The following is a 17,511-nucleotide window of genomic DNA, read 5'->3' as shown; positions in this document are numbered from 1 at the left end:
TTAAGGAAAAAAAAAAAAAATAATGTCACAACTCCCTGCTAAATTTGGAAACGTTATGGCTGAGAACCAACGGACTCACTGGGACAGATGGATATCTCCAGAGCGGTTCTCAGAAAGCAGGCCTCGGAGGAGTGCTTTGCCTACTCTATGACACCGTGACACATTTGCTCATATTTACTACCTTCTTTTCTTTCTATTTCCTTTTCCCGGTTTCTCCTACAACGGGATCAGGAAACCGCAGATTCTCTTGCCCTCTTGAACTTTCCTGGCCTTTCTTTCTCCCGGATGGTTCCTTGGTTCATGCTTGAAAATATTATTTGTTTCCCGAAGTTTCCCTTTTTTTTTTGCATTTGAACCCTTTAGAGGAAAAAGCGCAAAACATTTCCAACTAAAACTCCCAAAGCGGGTGAAAAGTTATTTTTAGCAAGGATTTGCATTTCTCATTTACCTTATCTGTGATGTTTAGAACGCTGCACGAAGACAGAAGTTGATGGTGCAAAAATAATCTTTTCCTCCCCATTTACTGATCCAATTGGCAAAGCCACAGTTCCAAATAAAACTGAGGCACTTAGATCATAAAATTTAAACTCTGGAAAGCACCTCCGGAGCTTACCATCCTGGTTTTATGAAGGACTCGAAAGCATTTTTATTACAAAAATAATACAATCATTGCAAAAAATGTAGAATAGAGAAAAAATGAAAAACATCCCTATTTTACTAATTCTACAATTATGGGATTGTTAACCATTAACATTTTGTTGTATATCTATTTCTTCCTCTCTTTTCCAGACCCCCTTTTTCTCCTGTATTTGTATGTTGTATATATACATACACATGAGCTAGCCTTTTACAAATGGCACTTACTATTTGATAATCTATTTTTAAAAATTTAAAACATATGATAAACATATTTTCATGTCATCACGTTTCCCACAATGATTTTTTACAAACATCAAAGGAAGTTCCTCTTGTTAGCCAGAATTTAAGTTTACATTAAAGGAAGGGGACCCCCAAAAAAAAAACCCACGTTAAATGAAAAGTTAATCTACAGCACCACTGTCTACACCTCCTTCTTCTCAACCACATCAAGTACAGGAAGAGGAACAGACAAGGGTTCTGCGGCAGTGAAGCCATTCCCATTTCCACGCTCCTTTTGCAGCTCAGCACGGGAGGGAGGACATACACGGGATCCAAGCCTGGATCCAAGCCCGCCAGTGAGTTACACAAGCTACTGTGCTGTGGACTGCAAATAAGGTAATTTTGCCCCCTATCCCTCGATTATTATGTCTTTCTGGGGTCAGGGCCCGCCTAACGTCAAAGCAATATCTGTGGTCCTAACAGCTAACACTGTCATCCCAACCTCTTCTCTTGTCATAAGGCAGGAAATAGACCTATTCACACCTAATTTGATATTGCCCCACCCAGCACCCTAGCATGCACCCCAGTCTTCCTCTGGCCTGCTGGCCACCGTGTGCTCTGTGAAGAAGAGATTAAGGGGGTGGGTCAGATTTCAGCCTAAGAACAGACTAGAGAAAATTGCTTTGCTGCCTGGAGTTCAGAGGGCTGTGGCACAGTGTACTAGAAATGTATATAATCCACAAAAGGAGCTCAGATAGAAAATGTAAATAGGAGCTAGAAGAGTTTACTTTGACCTGCAGATCCGAAGTGGAACTTGTTAAGGGTTTTCGGGTTGTTCTGAAAATTTTCCAAATCTGATTTAAAGTTAGGGTGTAGTGATACCTCTCTTCCACATGTTCATTGATATTGGAGTCCGGACACCGTGCTGGGTGTGACCTACTCTGGTATTTCTTAAGTAATTCAAAAATGACATGCTATAAATCAGAATGTTAATTCATGAGCAAAGGAAATCAATCCACATCAGATCATTCAAGCATGTGCAACCACGTGCATACCGGCTGATACATTTTCCCCTTCAATTAAAATTCGGTTACCTTTAGGGTATTATGAAATGGATATTTAACAGTTGAATAATAATGCCTTAGGATGGCTGAGCACAGGAAATGAATAAATTTTAATCCAGCAGAAACTTCAACTCTACTGCAATTGATCACAAGTAGAAATGTAATTCCCCAAATGGAATTTAACCGGTTCTCTGGATCTTTAGAAAAGTCTGCATATTTTAGTAATCTGATGTTGGTTGTGAGTACTTTGGGAAAGCTATAGTCTGTGTGGTGATTAAGGAAACTAGGAAACTGAAAAAATTTCTTTGGTTCACAGATCCCTATAAGTTGCATACACCATTCCCCAGCATTGCAAAATGTCTCACCAAAATTAATTGGAAGAATTCTGCTTTTAAGAGAGAATGGATAAGTGATACCTGATTTTTATTTAATATAAGTAAATTATTCTGACTGGAAGGAGAAGTATCGACTTCGGCACATTAACTGGAGATGGGCTGTAGTCCTGGAAGACTCTAATTGACCTTTAGTGATAGTTCATGTTTGGAAAAAACACATTGCCTTAATAGTCTCTTCTCTGTTCCCTGGTGAAAGGGGAGTATGAGATTGACATATATGTTGTTGTCTCTGCTCAGATTGCCTCTGATTAGGGAAATGATCCATTCATCACTTTGATTGGGTATGATGGATATCTTCCTGTTTCGGGTCACCAACCCCAATGGCTATGTGTTCTCTCAAAGTAAGCTTGACTTTTTCTCTTCAACAAGAATCTAAGGAGATGTGTAGGAACTTCAAAACAAAATAAAAGTAATCTTTCTATTTCTGATTTACCCTAAACAGAATGCCTTATCTCTTAGATGTGGCCAGAATTGAGGCATATAGTGATATTTATAATCATTTCTTTTCCCAGCACATGATATCTTTCCGTATTGCCTGAATCAGAGCCCATTTCAGCTGTTAGGCTGGGCTATTAGAGTTCAGTGTTCACTGTGAGTCACCTAGGAGATTTGTTCCAATTGTCTCTGCTTTTTTGTGGTAAGATTGATAGAAAAGAGGAGGCGGATGTTACCTGCTGACAATTAGATTGCTGTAAGGATTTACGTAGGCAGTACAATGCATCTGGCATTTTACTTAAAACCTGTAGAAATCCTCTGTAATATCACAAAAAGGAGTTTTGTAGTTTTTCTTATAAAATCTCATTATAGAACACCATTATGGCAACTGTGACCCACGTATATTAAAAATGAATCAGAGCTTCAGGTTTATTTTTGGAGAGAGCCAACTATCATAGTGTTTTTCAATGCGTGTTCAAAAGGAACTTGTACAAATACTAGTACTCATCTCATGAGAATAAAGGCTCCCACAATCAAGTTTGAGAAGTACAGTCCCCAGTATCCCTCATTGGCACTTCATTAAAAACTTTAAAGCATTAAAAAAAAAACACCTTTAGGAGTTCTGAAGTAAATTAGCCAATTTAACCCTATATTTTCCCAAAATGTTCGACCACAAAACCCTTGTTCTCTCCCCACTTTTTTTTTTTTAAATTTTTGTTTTCTGTTGCTCTTGTTTTTTGTTACTGTATTGTTAACATTTGGCCGGACTATAGTTCTGCGGAACATGGTTAGAGGCAGGTATTCATTTGAGGAGATGGAGAGATTATTTACTTCTTGCATCGGTGAGACAGCCATGGCTGAGAAGCTCCAAGCAGAACCCTGTGTGAAGACTACTGGTCTCTCTGTGGGCAAGGGAGGGCATGAGTGCAGTTCCAAAGGGGCCTTCCAGGGAGGAAACGAGAGCAATAAACAGAATTCTAAAGGAACTTTCTCATCAGACTGAACAGTCATCTTTTTTTTTTTTTTTTCTGTATTGTCTTTCCATTGGATTTTAAAGAATTGTACGTAGGGGAAGACCCAGTCGAAGGTATCTGGAAACCTCAGTGTTGGTGCTGATTCAAACCAGAACTGAGACTCGGGTTTGGAGGTTGAGCAGAGCACAGGAGCTTGCCCCCGGGGATAGTCAGATGTTGTCTGGCCAGCTAGCTATTTGCATGGCTCTGCATTGCTGTCAGCTTGCTTAGCCCATTCAGGATTGCAGCTATTTAAAAATCTATCTGAAAAAAAAAAAAAAAAATCCACTTCACTAAGTTCCGTTCACAGGCTCACAGTGCTGTCACTGAGTTTGAGGAGCATTTAATATAGTTTTGTCTCACATCTTGGTTTTCACATAAGCTGTATCCCAGCTCAGCTTCTGAGCTTCTAGAGCAAAGACTTTGTATGCTGGCAGGAAGGCTCAGGCAGCCCTGAACCAACCACTAGAGGGGGTTGGGATCTAAAAGAGGAGACGCACTACATCATCTATGGATGCTTCGAGAAGGAAAACTAAAATGAAGTACAAATCAAAATAGATTCAAAGAGAAAATACTCACTTCCTGCTCTGCCTTTGTTGACTTGTAGCTCTGATTTTTGAGAGTTTAATGCCGAAAGGCTGGTTGAAGGGGGGCTTCTTTTTGCTTTCAGGCACCAGTTAAAACCCCTTATGTTTCTCTAATCAGTTAAGCTGAGCTTGGTTTTTCCTCATTAGATGTAATAGTGCAGTTAGAAATAGTGTTCCTAACACCTGACACAGTGTCTGGCACATAGAAAGCAATCAATAAATACTTGTAAGACACATTGAATTAATGAGAATCATTGAACCAAGAAAGGATACCCTAAGGAGCTGTGACAGGATATGGACGAGTGGCAACTTCATTCATTACTTTTACCAATTTTTTCTTTTCTTTTCTTTTTTTTTTTAGTGTCGGAAAGAAAAATATCAAAGCATCAGATCCAAAATGTTGAACAATGTCTAGCAATTCAAAGTCAGACTTTTTCCTGGGATGTTGTTCTTATTAAATATTCTCAAAATGAGATGATAGGTTGCATATATACTTTGTCCATATTGTTTAGAGACCCTGGGGAGTCCCAGCCTCTACCTGTCCCCTCAGAGTTTCTCTAGCCTTGGCCAGGCCACAGTGGGCCCACTTCAGTGGTCATAAGTAACTCCCATAGCTGAGGAAATGAGGCCGAAGGTAGCCTTGTTGTCGATGGTGGCTGTGATTTCCTTACCACAGAAAGGGTTTCAGAGGTTCTTTGCATGTGTGGGTTTGTGACTTAGAAGTACAGATGCATAGAATCTTCTACTCTTGGGCTCTAAGAATTGGAAGAAATCCCAGAAAATGAGCTTGCTCAACCCCCACCCGATGCAGGAATTCCATCTATAATGTTAAATCTAGCTTTTCTTCCAACAACTCCCACAGAGGGGAGATGATTTAACTTGCTCTTTCTGCCATATAGAGGAACCATGTTTTTAAAGAGGAGAGATGTGTCCAGACTCTCCTAAGTTAGGTTTTCTGACTATGCCTTTAGGTAGTATCTCAATTTAATACCATGACAATCTTGCTCTGATTTCCAGAGGAGGAACTGAGTGATACATGGTAACTGCCTCCATACACTGTCCTCTTAAAGCTCACTGTTCTCACTTGGCTTCTTCCACATCCTGTGAGAACCTGGAGCCAGCAACAATTCTTGGCTCCGACTCATACCATGGACCCAGTGCCAACTCTGAAGTTGAAGTGAAATCCATAGTGGACTTCATCAAGAGTCATGGGAAAGTCAAGGGCTTCATTACCTTCCACAGCTATTCACAGCTGCTGATGTTCCCCTTTGAATATTTATGTGCCAAGTCACATAACTTCGATGAGCTGTTAAGTTTCTGAAACTTCATTTCAGCTTGGAAACAAACATCCATGGTGTGGACAGGTTAAGTTTCAGTCATAAAGATAGGTATTGAGATCTGGGTGGACTAGTGACAGGTTACAAAGGTGAATGAGACATAATATGTCCAACCTTGGAGAAGACTGACTCAGGCAAAGATTTAAAACGCTGGTTACGGACTTCCTGAATTAAGTTTCCTTGAGAAACAGGATTCATGAAATTATTATTGCCTTAATGTAGATGAGCAGGAACCTGATTTGACTATAAATTCCCAGGATGCATTTTCTGTTGCTTAGGAAATAACCACTTGGGTTTGGACCTGAGAGTCTTGGATCTATAGTCAGTTTCCCTATGCTCCCAACTTTGCCTCATACCTTGCTGGTGTCTTAGGCTCTGTCACCCATCATCATGCTGTACTGGTGTATGTTGGGCATAAAACACTTCTCTAAGGTATCACTTGATACCCTCCAACATCTTTCCCATTTCAGAAATGAGCAAACTGGTGGCAGCCTTAAGTCAGATGGTGATGTTTCAGGGGGCTGTTTATAATTGAGAAAGTGCTATCCCTAGCGGAAGAGAAGGTGCAAATATTTCCTATTTGGCTTTTAAGATTGGTTTTTGAAGCCCATATATTAGAGAGAAGCTCTGAGATGGGACCTTTTGGTCCGTTTCAGGTAGACTGTTGTCAGCAGCTAGCAGAAATGGAATGCTGCTGCTGCTGCTGCTAAGTCACTTCAGTCATGTCCGACTCTGTGCGACCCCATAGACAACAGCCCACCAGGCTCCCCCATCCCTGGGATTCTCCAGGCAAGAACACTGGAGTGGGTTGCCATTTCCTTCTCCAATGCATGAAAGTGAAAAGTGAAAGTGAAGTCGCTCAGTCGTGTCCGACTCTTAGTGACACCATGGACTGCAGCCCACAAGGCTCCTCAGTCCATGGGATTTTCCAGGCAAGAATACTGGAGTGGGTTGCCATTGCCTTCTGCGAGAAATGGAATAGATTATTCCAATTCAGGTGTATCTTTTATCTCATAGTTGTATTTCAGTTCTGTTATGCAATTTTCAGGGTTTGATGGTGAATGTTACCACTTAACATTGAATCAGGGCAAAAAGAATGTCAGGGTTGAAAGTCAAAGGTACTTTTAGTAGCTCTGTGCATGTGCTAAGTCACTTCAGTCATGTCCATCTCTTTGTGACCCTATGGACTGTAACGAGCCAGGCTCCTCTGTCCATGGGATTCTCCAGGCAAGAATACTGGAGTGGGTTGCCATGCCCTCCTTCAAGGGATCTTCCTGACTCAACTCAGGGATAGAACCCGAGTTTTTTATGTCTCCTGCCTTGGCAGGTGGATTCTTTACAACTAGAGTCACGTGGGAAGCCCTTTAGTAACTCTGCTTAGTCCCTTCAGTAGTGTCCAACTCTGTGCAACCCCATAGACGGCAGCCCACCAGGCTCCGCTGTCCCTGGGATTCTCCAGGCAAGAACACTGGAGTGGGTTGCCATTTCCTTCTCCAATGCATGAAAGTGAAAAGTAAAAGTGAAGTCGCTCAGTCGTGTCCGACTCTTAGCGACCCAATGGACTGCAGCCTACCAGGCTCCTCGGTCCATGGGATTTGCCAGGCGAGAGTACTGGAGTGGGCTGCCATTGCCTTCTCCTTAGTAACTCTAGATAACCTTAAATTATCCAAATCTGGTGTTTTCATCTCTACAAAATAGTCCTCCAGCCTATAATTGGATCACTCCCTGTCTCTAAGGCAGCCTATTCCATGTTGGGAAGATTAGATTGTTTGAATTCTGTCTCATAGTGAGCTCAAACCCTCTGCTTATGTTTTTCATGTACCAGCCTTGGTTTACCGTCTTGCTCCAGAGAGCAAGCTTATTTCCCGCTGAGAGACAAATTCATTAATTACTTAAAGATTAATAAACTGCTTCTGCTAGGTTTTTCCTTATCCTAACTAAGTACCCCGGTCCCTTCAAGCTCTCAGAATATGGTTCTAACTCCCCTCACCCTTCTGGTTGCTATCTCACGAATGTGCTTTGCTTTGTATTCTTCAAGGGCAGCTCCCAGAAGTGAATGTAGAACTTGTGTATGTTAACAAGCACAGAGCAGAGCATGACCATAAGTGCCCTCATCCAGCTTATGCAGTTGAGGGTCATATTCATTTTTTGGCAGTAGTGTCATACCATTGACTCATGCTGGGCTCATTGACAGCTGAAACCCCCAGGCTCTCTGAGGATTCCACCAAGCCAGGTTTCCCCCATCTGGTAATTGTACAGTTGTTTTCCTGAATCCAAGTTCAAGACCTTGAATTATCCCTAGAAGGGACAGTAAAGCCTCCATCGGCCAAAATTGGAACCCTCAAATAATGGAAAATACTTTGTTGAGCTTTACTTCTTGGAAAAAGAGACAATCATAGGGAAATAATCCAATGTGAGGATCACCAATTTAATGGACATAAACTTGGGCAAACTCTGAGATGGTGAGGGACAGGGAAGCCTGGCATGCTGCAGTTCATGGGTTTGCAGAGAGTCAGACAAGACTTGGCAACTGAACACCAACAACAGGGATTGAGTTAAAAAGAAAAAAAAACTCCCAACTTCCAGGGTACATCCTTGGGTCAGTACACATTCTCTTTAGTCCCTTACTCCCACTCTGTTTCCTCCCATACTCCTGAATGAGGAAAGCTGGTGGCAAAATAATGACCCTGGTGTATTTATTGCAAACACCTGGATGATCAAATAAACAATGAGGTCTATTGCATTTTCAGAGCCAAAAGAAGTGAACTTGTGCTCACTTCCCAGTGAAAAAGATTGAAACAAAAACAATGTTATGCTTAATTAACCAGAGTCCAGTTCATCAGACTGTCCCTTTTACATTCTGCTATTGGGCTTCTGTTTTTCCAAGAAACAAGCACTATTCATCCACCTTTTTCCTGGTTCCCTCACTCTAGAATGATGTGCCCCAATAGAGAGATGTGCCCCAAAGGCAGCGCAAACTATGGCAAGCCTGCACAGCTCCAAATACAAAGTGGGACCTATGTCCTCAGTCAAATGTAGATATCTAATGTGTCTTTGCCTACTAAGCCAGCAGGCACCATGTAATTTAGGGTAAAAGCCTTTAAATGCACTGATATGAAAGACCTTAAAAGTACATGAAACCCAGCCTTACCCAGTATTCTTCATTGAGGCTAGATCTCTTCCAGGAGATAGTTACTGTGTATTTAGAGCAAAGTTATGTGTTTCCTGCTAGTTACCCTGTATTTAGAGCAAAGTTCTGTGTTTCCTGCTGGTTACCCTGATCAATGCAAAGAAATAGAGGAAAACAATAGAATGCGAAAGACTAGAGATATCTTCAAGAAAATTAGAGATACCAAGGGAACATGTTATACAAAGATGGGCTCAATAAAGGACAGAAATGATATGGACCTAACAGAAGCAGAAGATATTAAGAAGAAGTGGCAAGAATACACAGAAGAACTGTACAAAAAAGATCTTCATGACCCAGATAATCACGATGGTGTGATCACTCACTTAGAGCCAGACATCCTAGAATGTGAAGTCAAGTGGGCCTTAGAAAGCATCACTACGAACAAAGCTAGTGGAGGTGATGAAATTCCAGTTGAGCTATTTCAAATCCTAAAAGATGATGCTGTGAAAGTGCTGCACTCAATATGCCAGCAAATTTGAAAAACTCAGCAGTGGCCACAGGACTGGAAAAGGTCAGTTTTCATTCCAATCCCAAAGAAAGGCAATGCCAAAGAATGCTCAAACTGCTGCACAATTGCACTCATCTCACACGCTAGGAAAGTAATGCTCAAAATTCTCCAAGCCAGGCTTCAGCAATACATGAACCGTGAACTTCCTGATGTTCAAGCTGGTTTTAGAAAAGGCAGAGGAACCAGAGATCAAATTGCCAACATCTGCTGGATCATCGAAAAAGCAAGAGAGTTCCAGAAAAACATCTATTTCTGCTTTATTGACTATGCCAAAGCCTTTGACTGTGTGGATCACAATAAACTGTGGAAAATTCTGAAAGAGATGGGAATACCAGACCACCTGACCTGGCTCTTGAGAAACCTGTATGCAGGTCAGGAAGCAACAGTTAGAACTGGACATGGAACAACAGACTGGTTCCAAATAGGAAAAGGAGTACAGTAAGGCTGTATATTGTCACCTTGCTTATTTAACTTATATTCAGAGTACATCATGAGAAACTCTGGGCTGGAAGAAGCACAAGCTGGAATCAAGATTACCAGGAGAAATATCAATAACCTCAGATATGCAGATGACACCACCCTTATGGCAGAAAGTGAAGAACTAAGGAGCCTCATGATGAAAGTGAAAGTGGAGAGTGAAAAAGTTGGTTTAAAGCTCAACATTCAGAAAACTAAGATCATGGCATCTGGTCCCATCACTTCATGGCAAATAGATGGGGAAACAGTGGAAACAGTGGCTGACTTTATTTTTCTGGGCTCCAAAATCACTGTAGATGGTGATTGAAGCCATGAAATTAAAAGACGCTTACTCCTTGGAAGGAAGTTATGACCATCTTAGCATATTGAAAAGCAGAGACATTAATTTGCCAACAGAAGTCCGTCTAGTTAAGACTATGGGTTTTTCCAGTGGTCATGTGTGGATGTGAGATTTGGACTATAAAGAAAGCTGAGCACAGAAGAATTGATGCTTTTGAACTGTGGTGTTGGAGAAGACTCTTGAGAGTCCCTTGGACTGCAAGGAGATCCAACCAGTCCATCCTAAAGGAGATCAGTCCTGGGTGTTAATCGAAAGGATTGATGTTGAAGCTGAAACTCCAATACTTTGGCCACCTGATGCAAAGGGCAGACTCATTTGAAAAGAGCCTGATGCTGGGAAAGATTGAGGGCAGGAGGAGAAGGGATGAGAGGATGAGATGGTTGGATGGCATCACTGACTCAATGGACATGGGTTTGGGTGGACTCCGGGAGTTGGTGATGGACGGGGAGGCCTGGCGTGCTGCGGTTCATGGGGTCACAAAGAGTCAGACGTGACTGAGCGACTGAACTAAACTGAACTGACCCTGTATTTAGAGCAAAGTTCTGGGTTTCCTGCTAGTTACCTGAATTTAGAACAAAGTTCTGGGTTTCCTGCTAGTTACTCTGTATTTAGAGAAAAGTTCTGTGTTTCCTGCTGTGTTTGTCATGATTCTTATGGCTCACTCTCATTATTTGGGATCTTCTTGCCTGAAAATGGGCATTTATCAAAACTTGGTCCTAAATGATTACTTTTTATTAATTACACATGTCTTGGCTAAAAGAGGCTCACACCCTAAATAAACCCATGGACTGTGTAGGGACGGAATGCATGCAGCTCTTTAAGAGCACATAGAGGTTTCAGTGGAAAAACTCTGTTGCAGCCATTTGTCCATGAAGAGTTAGGGGAAACAGAGGAGGACAAGTCAGGAATAATAGCAGTGGCAGGAACAGAGCTTGGGAGCTTGCTGTTAGACTTTCTGAGGCCAGTGAGGATGGAAGGGAAACATTTAGAGGGTAAAATCAAAAGGCTTTTTTCATTTATTAGGAGTGGAGAGTTTCCCACTGATGGTCACTGAATGGTGCCATTAACTGAGGGAGATAGCCAGGAAGGTGAAGGAGGGATGGATTATTGAGATTGAGATAATGGTGGTGTTTTTCAGGTGGTGATGTCCTGTAAGTGTTGGGCTATGTGGCTCTGGGATTCTGCAGAGAGACTTAGAGGTAGTTGACATAGATAGGGTAGTTGGAACAGGAAAATAAGGAGACCATTTGAAGTAGGAAAAGCCCTGGGCGGAGGATGGGAAGGAGATGTTAGGCAGTGGAAGGGGTTTGCAATGAAGAGGGCAACAGGGGGCTTCCCTGATAGCTCGGTAGGTAAAGAATCTGCCTGCGATGCAGGAGACATGGGTTTGATCCCTGGGTTCGGAAGATACCCTGGAGAAGGAAATGGCAACCCAGTCCAGAACTGAAAAAGCTGGCGTAAAACTCAGCATTCAGAAAACTAAGATCATGGCATCCGGTCCCATCAGTTCAGTTCAGTCGCTCAGTCGTGTCTGACTCTTTGTGACCCCATGAATCACAGGATGCCAGGCCTCCCTGTCCATCACCAACTCCCAGAGTTCACTCAAACTCACGTCCATCGAGTCAGTGATGCCATCCAGCCATCTCATCCTCTGTCGTCTCCTTCTCCTCCTGCCCCCAATCCCTCCCAGCATCAAAGTCTTTTCCAGTGAGTCCACTCTTCACATGAGGTGGCCAAAGTACTGGAGTTTCAGCTTTAGCATCATTCCCTCCAAAGAACACCCAGGGCTGATCTCCTTTAGAATGGACTGGTTGGATCTCCTTGCAGTCCAAGGGACTCTCAGGAGTCTTCTCCAACACCACAGTTCAAAAGCATCAATTCTTCGGTGCTCAGCTTTCTGCACAGTCCAACTCACATCCATACATGACCACTGGAAAAACCATAGCCTTGACTAGACAGAGTTCTGTTGGCAAAGTAATGTCTCTGCTTTTCAATATGCTATCTAGGTTGGTCATAACTTTTCTTCCAAGGAGTAAGCATCTTTTAATTTCATGGCTGCAGTCACCACCTGGTCCCATCACTTCATGTCAAATAGATAGGGAAACAATGGAAACAATGACAGACTTTATTTTCTTGGGCCCCAAAATCACTGCAGATGGTGACTGCAGCCATGAAATTAAAAGTTGTTTGCTCCTTAGAAGAAAGGAGTTCCCTGGTGGCTCAGACGGTAAAGCGTCTGTCTACAATGCCGGAGACTTGGGTTCAGTCCCTGGGTTGGGAAGATCCCCTGGAGAAGGAAATGGCAATCCACTCCAGTACTATTGCCTGGAAAATCCCATGGACAGAGGAGCCTGGTAGGCTACAGTCCACGGGGTCACAAAGAGTCAGACACGACTGAGCGACTTCACTTTCACTTTCACTTTCCTTAGAAGAAAAGCTATGACCAACCTAGAGAGCATATTAAAAAGCAGAGACGCTACTTTGCCAACAAAAGTTCATCTAGTCTAAGCTATGGTTTTTCCTGTAGTCATGTATGGATGTGAGAGTTGGACCATAAAGAAAGCTGAGCACCGAAGAATTGATGCTTTTTTTAAAAAATATAAATTTATTTATTTTAATTGGAGGTTAATTACTTTACAATATTGTATTGGTTTTGTCATACATCAACATGAATCTGCCACAGGTTTACATGTGTTCCCCATCCTGAACCCCCCTCTCTCCACCCTCCCCGTACCATCCCTCTGGGTTGTCCCAGTGCACCAGCCCCAAGCATCCAGTATCATGCATTGAACCTGGACTGGCGATTCGTTTCATATATGATGTTATACATGTTTCAATGCCATTCTCCCAAATCATCCCACCCTCTCCCTCCCCAACAGAGTCCAAAAGACTGTTCTATACATCTGTGTCTCTTTTGCTGTCTCGCATACAGGGTTACTGTTACCAGCTTTCTAAATTCCATATATATGTGTTAGTATATTGTATTGGTGTTTTTCTTTCTGGCTTACTTCACTCCGTATAATAGGCTCCAGTTTCATCCACCTCATTAGAACTGATTCAAATGTATTCTTTTTAATGGCTGACTAATACTCCATTGTGTATATGTACCACAACTTTCTTATCCATTCATCTGCTGATGGACATCTAGGTTGCTTCCATGTCCTGGCTATTATAAACAGTGCTGCGATGAACATTGGGGTACATGTGTCTCTTTCAATTCTGGTTTCCTTGGTGTGTATGCCCAGCAGTGGGATAGAATTGATGCTTTTGAACCGTGGTGTTGGAGAAGACTCTTGAGAGTCCCTTGGACTGCAAGGAGATCAAACCAGTCAATCCTAAAGGAAATCAATCCTGAATATTCATTGGAAGGACTGATGCTGAGCCTGAAACTCCAAAACTTTGGCCACCTGATGTGAAGAACTGACTCATTGGAAAAGACCCTGATGCTGGGAAAGGTTGAGGGCAGGAGGAGAAGGGGACAGCAGAGGATGAAATGGTTGGATGACATCACCAACTTGATGGACATGAGTTTGAGCAATCTCTGGAAGTTGGTGATGGACAGGGAAGCCTGGTGTGCTACATTCCATGGGGTTGCAAAGAGTCAGACATGACTGAGTGAATTGAAGTGAATTAGCTTCCTGATGGAGCTAATCCAGATACCTCTGATCCGTAATATGGTCCCTTGGTGGAATCTTGGTCATTTGTTGATGATTATAATCACAACTGATATTTATTGAATGCCTATTCTATGTACATGATCTCAGCTCCTTTACTTAATCTTTCTGAGATTTCCTCAGAGGAAATCAGTTTTCCTCATCTGTAAAATGGGGATAATACTAATGTCTACCTTGTGACATGGTAAGGATTAAACAAACCAATTTAGCATAATGTTTAACACATTTAATAAGCACTCAACAAGTGGTAGACTCATAACCATTATATTATCCTATTTAATTCTCACTGCCCTGCGAAATAAGTTGTATTACTATACTTTTTTGACAGAAGAAGCATTTGGAACTCAGATTGAGTGATTGCCTTAGATCACTTACGATAATCAGCTGATGACGCAGAATCAGGATTGAATCTGAAGCCAGGGTTTGGTGCACTGTGGAGCTCTTAGTGGGATTATCTGTGTCATGTGGCCACATGAAAGGGGTAAGTAATTTTGGTACCCAGGAAGATAGGTCAAATAAGCAACTATTTGGTAATTGTTAATAACCAGGTGCTACTACACCTTCTGTGGGTGAAGGCAAAGACTCAAGAAATAAGAGTTCATAGTGTTAATTCCCAGTATTAACCACTAGTTCTACTTTCCCCTGGTATAACCTGTCTGGTCTTCACCTTTGCCCAGCCTCATTCTTAGGGACTAGGTGACTTCCTCCATCTCTTCCCCAGCCATCTCCTGTTTGACCTCTACCAGCCCTCCATGGAAGGGGCCTCAGCATTGGCCCATTGCTCAGCCTTTCTGAGTCACGATTGCCAGAAGTCTTTGTAGGCTATTGCTTCCTTCCTTTATCATATGTCACATACCAGTGTCCACATATTACACAGGTGCACATTCTTGATTTTACCCACGCATATAGGTGCTGGGCACGTTATTTTATATCAGAACAAAGCCTGTTCAGTCCTTATACCGAAAGTCCCCTAAGGGTAGGGGCTAAATGTCTTCCTCTATTTTATTTTAATGTTTTATTTTGTTTTTGGTAATACCATGCAGCTTATGGAATTTTAGTTTCCTGACCAGGGATTGAACCTGCACTCTAGGCAGTGAAAACATAGTCCTGACCAGTGAACTCCCAGGGAATTCCGTCTCTTCCTTTGTGATTCCTCCTTTCCCACCAGAGGAAAAAATATTCGTACCTAGAACCCAACTAAAGAAGGAAGTAGCACAGCCTCCCTAAGATGTAGAAGATACCAATGAGGAGAGCAGGCAGGATTTCAAATGGGTGGGTAAAGCCAGAAGCTCCTAAGAACACCAAAGGAAGGCTAAGTATAGTCTCTATTTGAATAACACCTTTTTTTCTTTTCAAATTAATCTTGTTTTTTTTTCATAAGCATGGCCCTCTATAAGTTATCCCTGTTCTCAAGGTTCATGCACATAGGGGCTGGACTTATTTTTGATAATGAAGGAATTTCATATAAAGGTTGCATAGCTGTGAGAGGCCAGTGGGAATAGTATAACCAGAATTTATTCTCATTTACTCTTCAGACCAAGCCAGTGGAGAAAGTACTGACTGGTCCTATGACTCTGGCATCAAATACTCATTTGCCTTTGAACTGAAAGACAGGCAGGTTGATATGGCTTCCTCTTGCCAGCCAATCAGATCTTTAGTTCAGTTAGTCAATTCAGTCACTCAGTCGTGTTCAAATCTTTGCAACCCATGGACTGCAGCATCCCAGGCTTCCCTGTCCATCACAAACTCCTGGAGCTTGCTCAAACTCATGTCCATCGAGTCAGTGATGCCATCCAACCATATCATCGTTTGTCATCCCCTTCTCCTCCTGCCGTCAATCTTTCCCAGCTTCAGGGTCTTTTCCAGTGAGTCAGTTCTTCACATCAGGTGGTCAAAGTATGGCTCCTCTGTCCGTGGGATTCTCTAGGCAAGAATACTGGAGTGGATTGCCATGCTGTTCTCCAGGGATCTTCTCTTATCTCCTGCAATGGCAGGCAGGTTCTTTACCACTGTTCCACCTGGGAAGCCCAATCAGATCTTAGCCACAAGCAAAAGAGACCTGGCTTGGCTTGAAGACAATCATGGAGCCTGTGTGAGACTGCCCTCATTAGGACTCTGGGGACTAAATACCATTAAAACCTCTCTGATTGGAAGTAAAATTGGGTTATGATTATTCCTTTTTCTAATCCTGATATAGGAACATTATATCATTGATTTATGTTGCCCTGAAACACAGCAAACTGATATTTTAAAAACCTTTATCTTTTAAAATCCCATTTAAAGCAAATGCTACCAACATCCTTTAAAAATTAAAAGAATTTGTGGTGAAATATACATATCATAAAATGATTTTAACCATTTTGAGTGTGCAGCTCATGTGCATTCACAGTGTTGTACAATAATCACCATCATAGATCTCCAGAAATTTTCCATCATCCCAAACTGAAACTCTGTACCCATTAAGCAACAACTTCCTGTTTTTTTTTTCTCCAGCCTGTGGTAATTCTATTCTATTTCTGTCTTTATGAATTTACCTATTCTAGGTACCACATATAAATGGAATCATATGGTACTTGTCCTCTCATGACTGGCTTATTTCACTTAGCATAATGTTTTTGAGATTCACCAATGTTGTGGTATATGTCAGCTCCTTCATCTTAATAGAGTAACATTTCAGAGCTAGAAAGAGACTTCTGAGTTTATTAATTCAATAAATACTAGTTAAGCAACTAGACTGTGCCGAGTATCCTGCTAGGTGCTGCATACTCTGGGTCCATTGTTGACTTTCGCATTTCTGTTTCTGATACACTGCATGATAAAAGCTAGTGATGGCAAACCAATGACATTCCTCCCTCCAGGCTGCTCCATCAACCTGAGTCTCCGATTCCATATCATTTCTCTTTAGACATTGACTTCCTTTAGAGATTTGGATTTTCTTCATGTTAATGGCTTTCCTTGGGAGATACAGGTGGGAAGTGAATTTCACCTTGCCTGGAATTCTGAGTGCTTGATTACTTAGTTCAGATTTCTTACAGATTAAGGTCTCAGCTTCTCAGGCTGAACTCTATCTTGGTGAAGTAGAGCCCAGCTTTTTTGACAGATCAAGGTGGGCCTAGGCGTTCATTTTCAGTGTTGGAAGGACAAAAGAACCTCAATAGAGGCTCCCCAGCTCCACAACTCCTGACCAACTCTTCTTGACCAGACCATAGACAGACTTCCCTGAGCTCTCTTTTCTACTAGCTTTATCATTGGACCCTAAGTCAGTCTTAGCAAAGAATACTGATAAGTCATCCCTCAGTCCTTGATATCTGATTAGGTTCCTTATTCTCTACCATTGATGTCTAAATCTGTAGCCTGCCTTTTGCACAAATCCTGTTAGGCCAGTTAAGCAAAAATTCTCCCTATACTTTATGTCTCCTCTTAGCAATTTTCCATCCACTGACCTCCTTGCTCTGCTATATTTAATAGATTTGAAGTTGAACACAGTTAATCTGTCCTGTTGCATGACCTCTATTGCAATAACCATTTTTTTTTTTTTTCCTTTTTAGCCACACTGCACAACACGTGGGATCTTAGTTCCCCAACCAGGGCTCTAACCTGTGCGCCTTGTGTTGGAAGCATGGAGTCTTAACC

At 42.0% G+C, this 17,511-nt stretch overlaps 1 long non-coding RNA gene across 1 annotated transcript; it reads left to right on the top strand.

Annotated features, from left to right (window-relative positions):
- Positions 1–725: 725 nt before the first annotated feature.
- LOC113891218 lies at positions 726–17,466 on the top strand. Its single transcript, XR_003510699.1, has 3 exons — positions 726–1,254; positions 14,207–14,359; positions 17,427–17,466. It is a non-coding gene; the product is annotated as an uncharacterized LOC113891218 (long non-coding RNA).
- Positions 17,467–17,511: the final 45 nt, after the last annotated feature.

This window comes from Bos indicus x Bos taurus, chromosome 4 (assembly GCF_003369695.1).
Source record: "Bos indicus x Bos taurus breed Angus x Brahman F1 hybrid chromosome 4, Bos_hybrid_MaternalHap_v2.0, whole genome shotgun sequence".
NCBI classification, from domain to species: Eukaryota; Metazoa; Chordata; class Mammalia; order Artiodactyla; family Bovidae; genus Bos; species Bos indicus x Bos taurus.
Note: the sequence above shows the minus strand (reverse complement) of the source record. Positions and strands in the feature narration are given on the sequence as shown.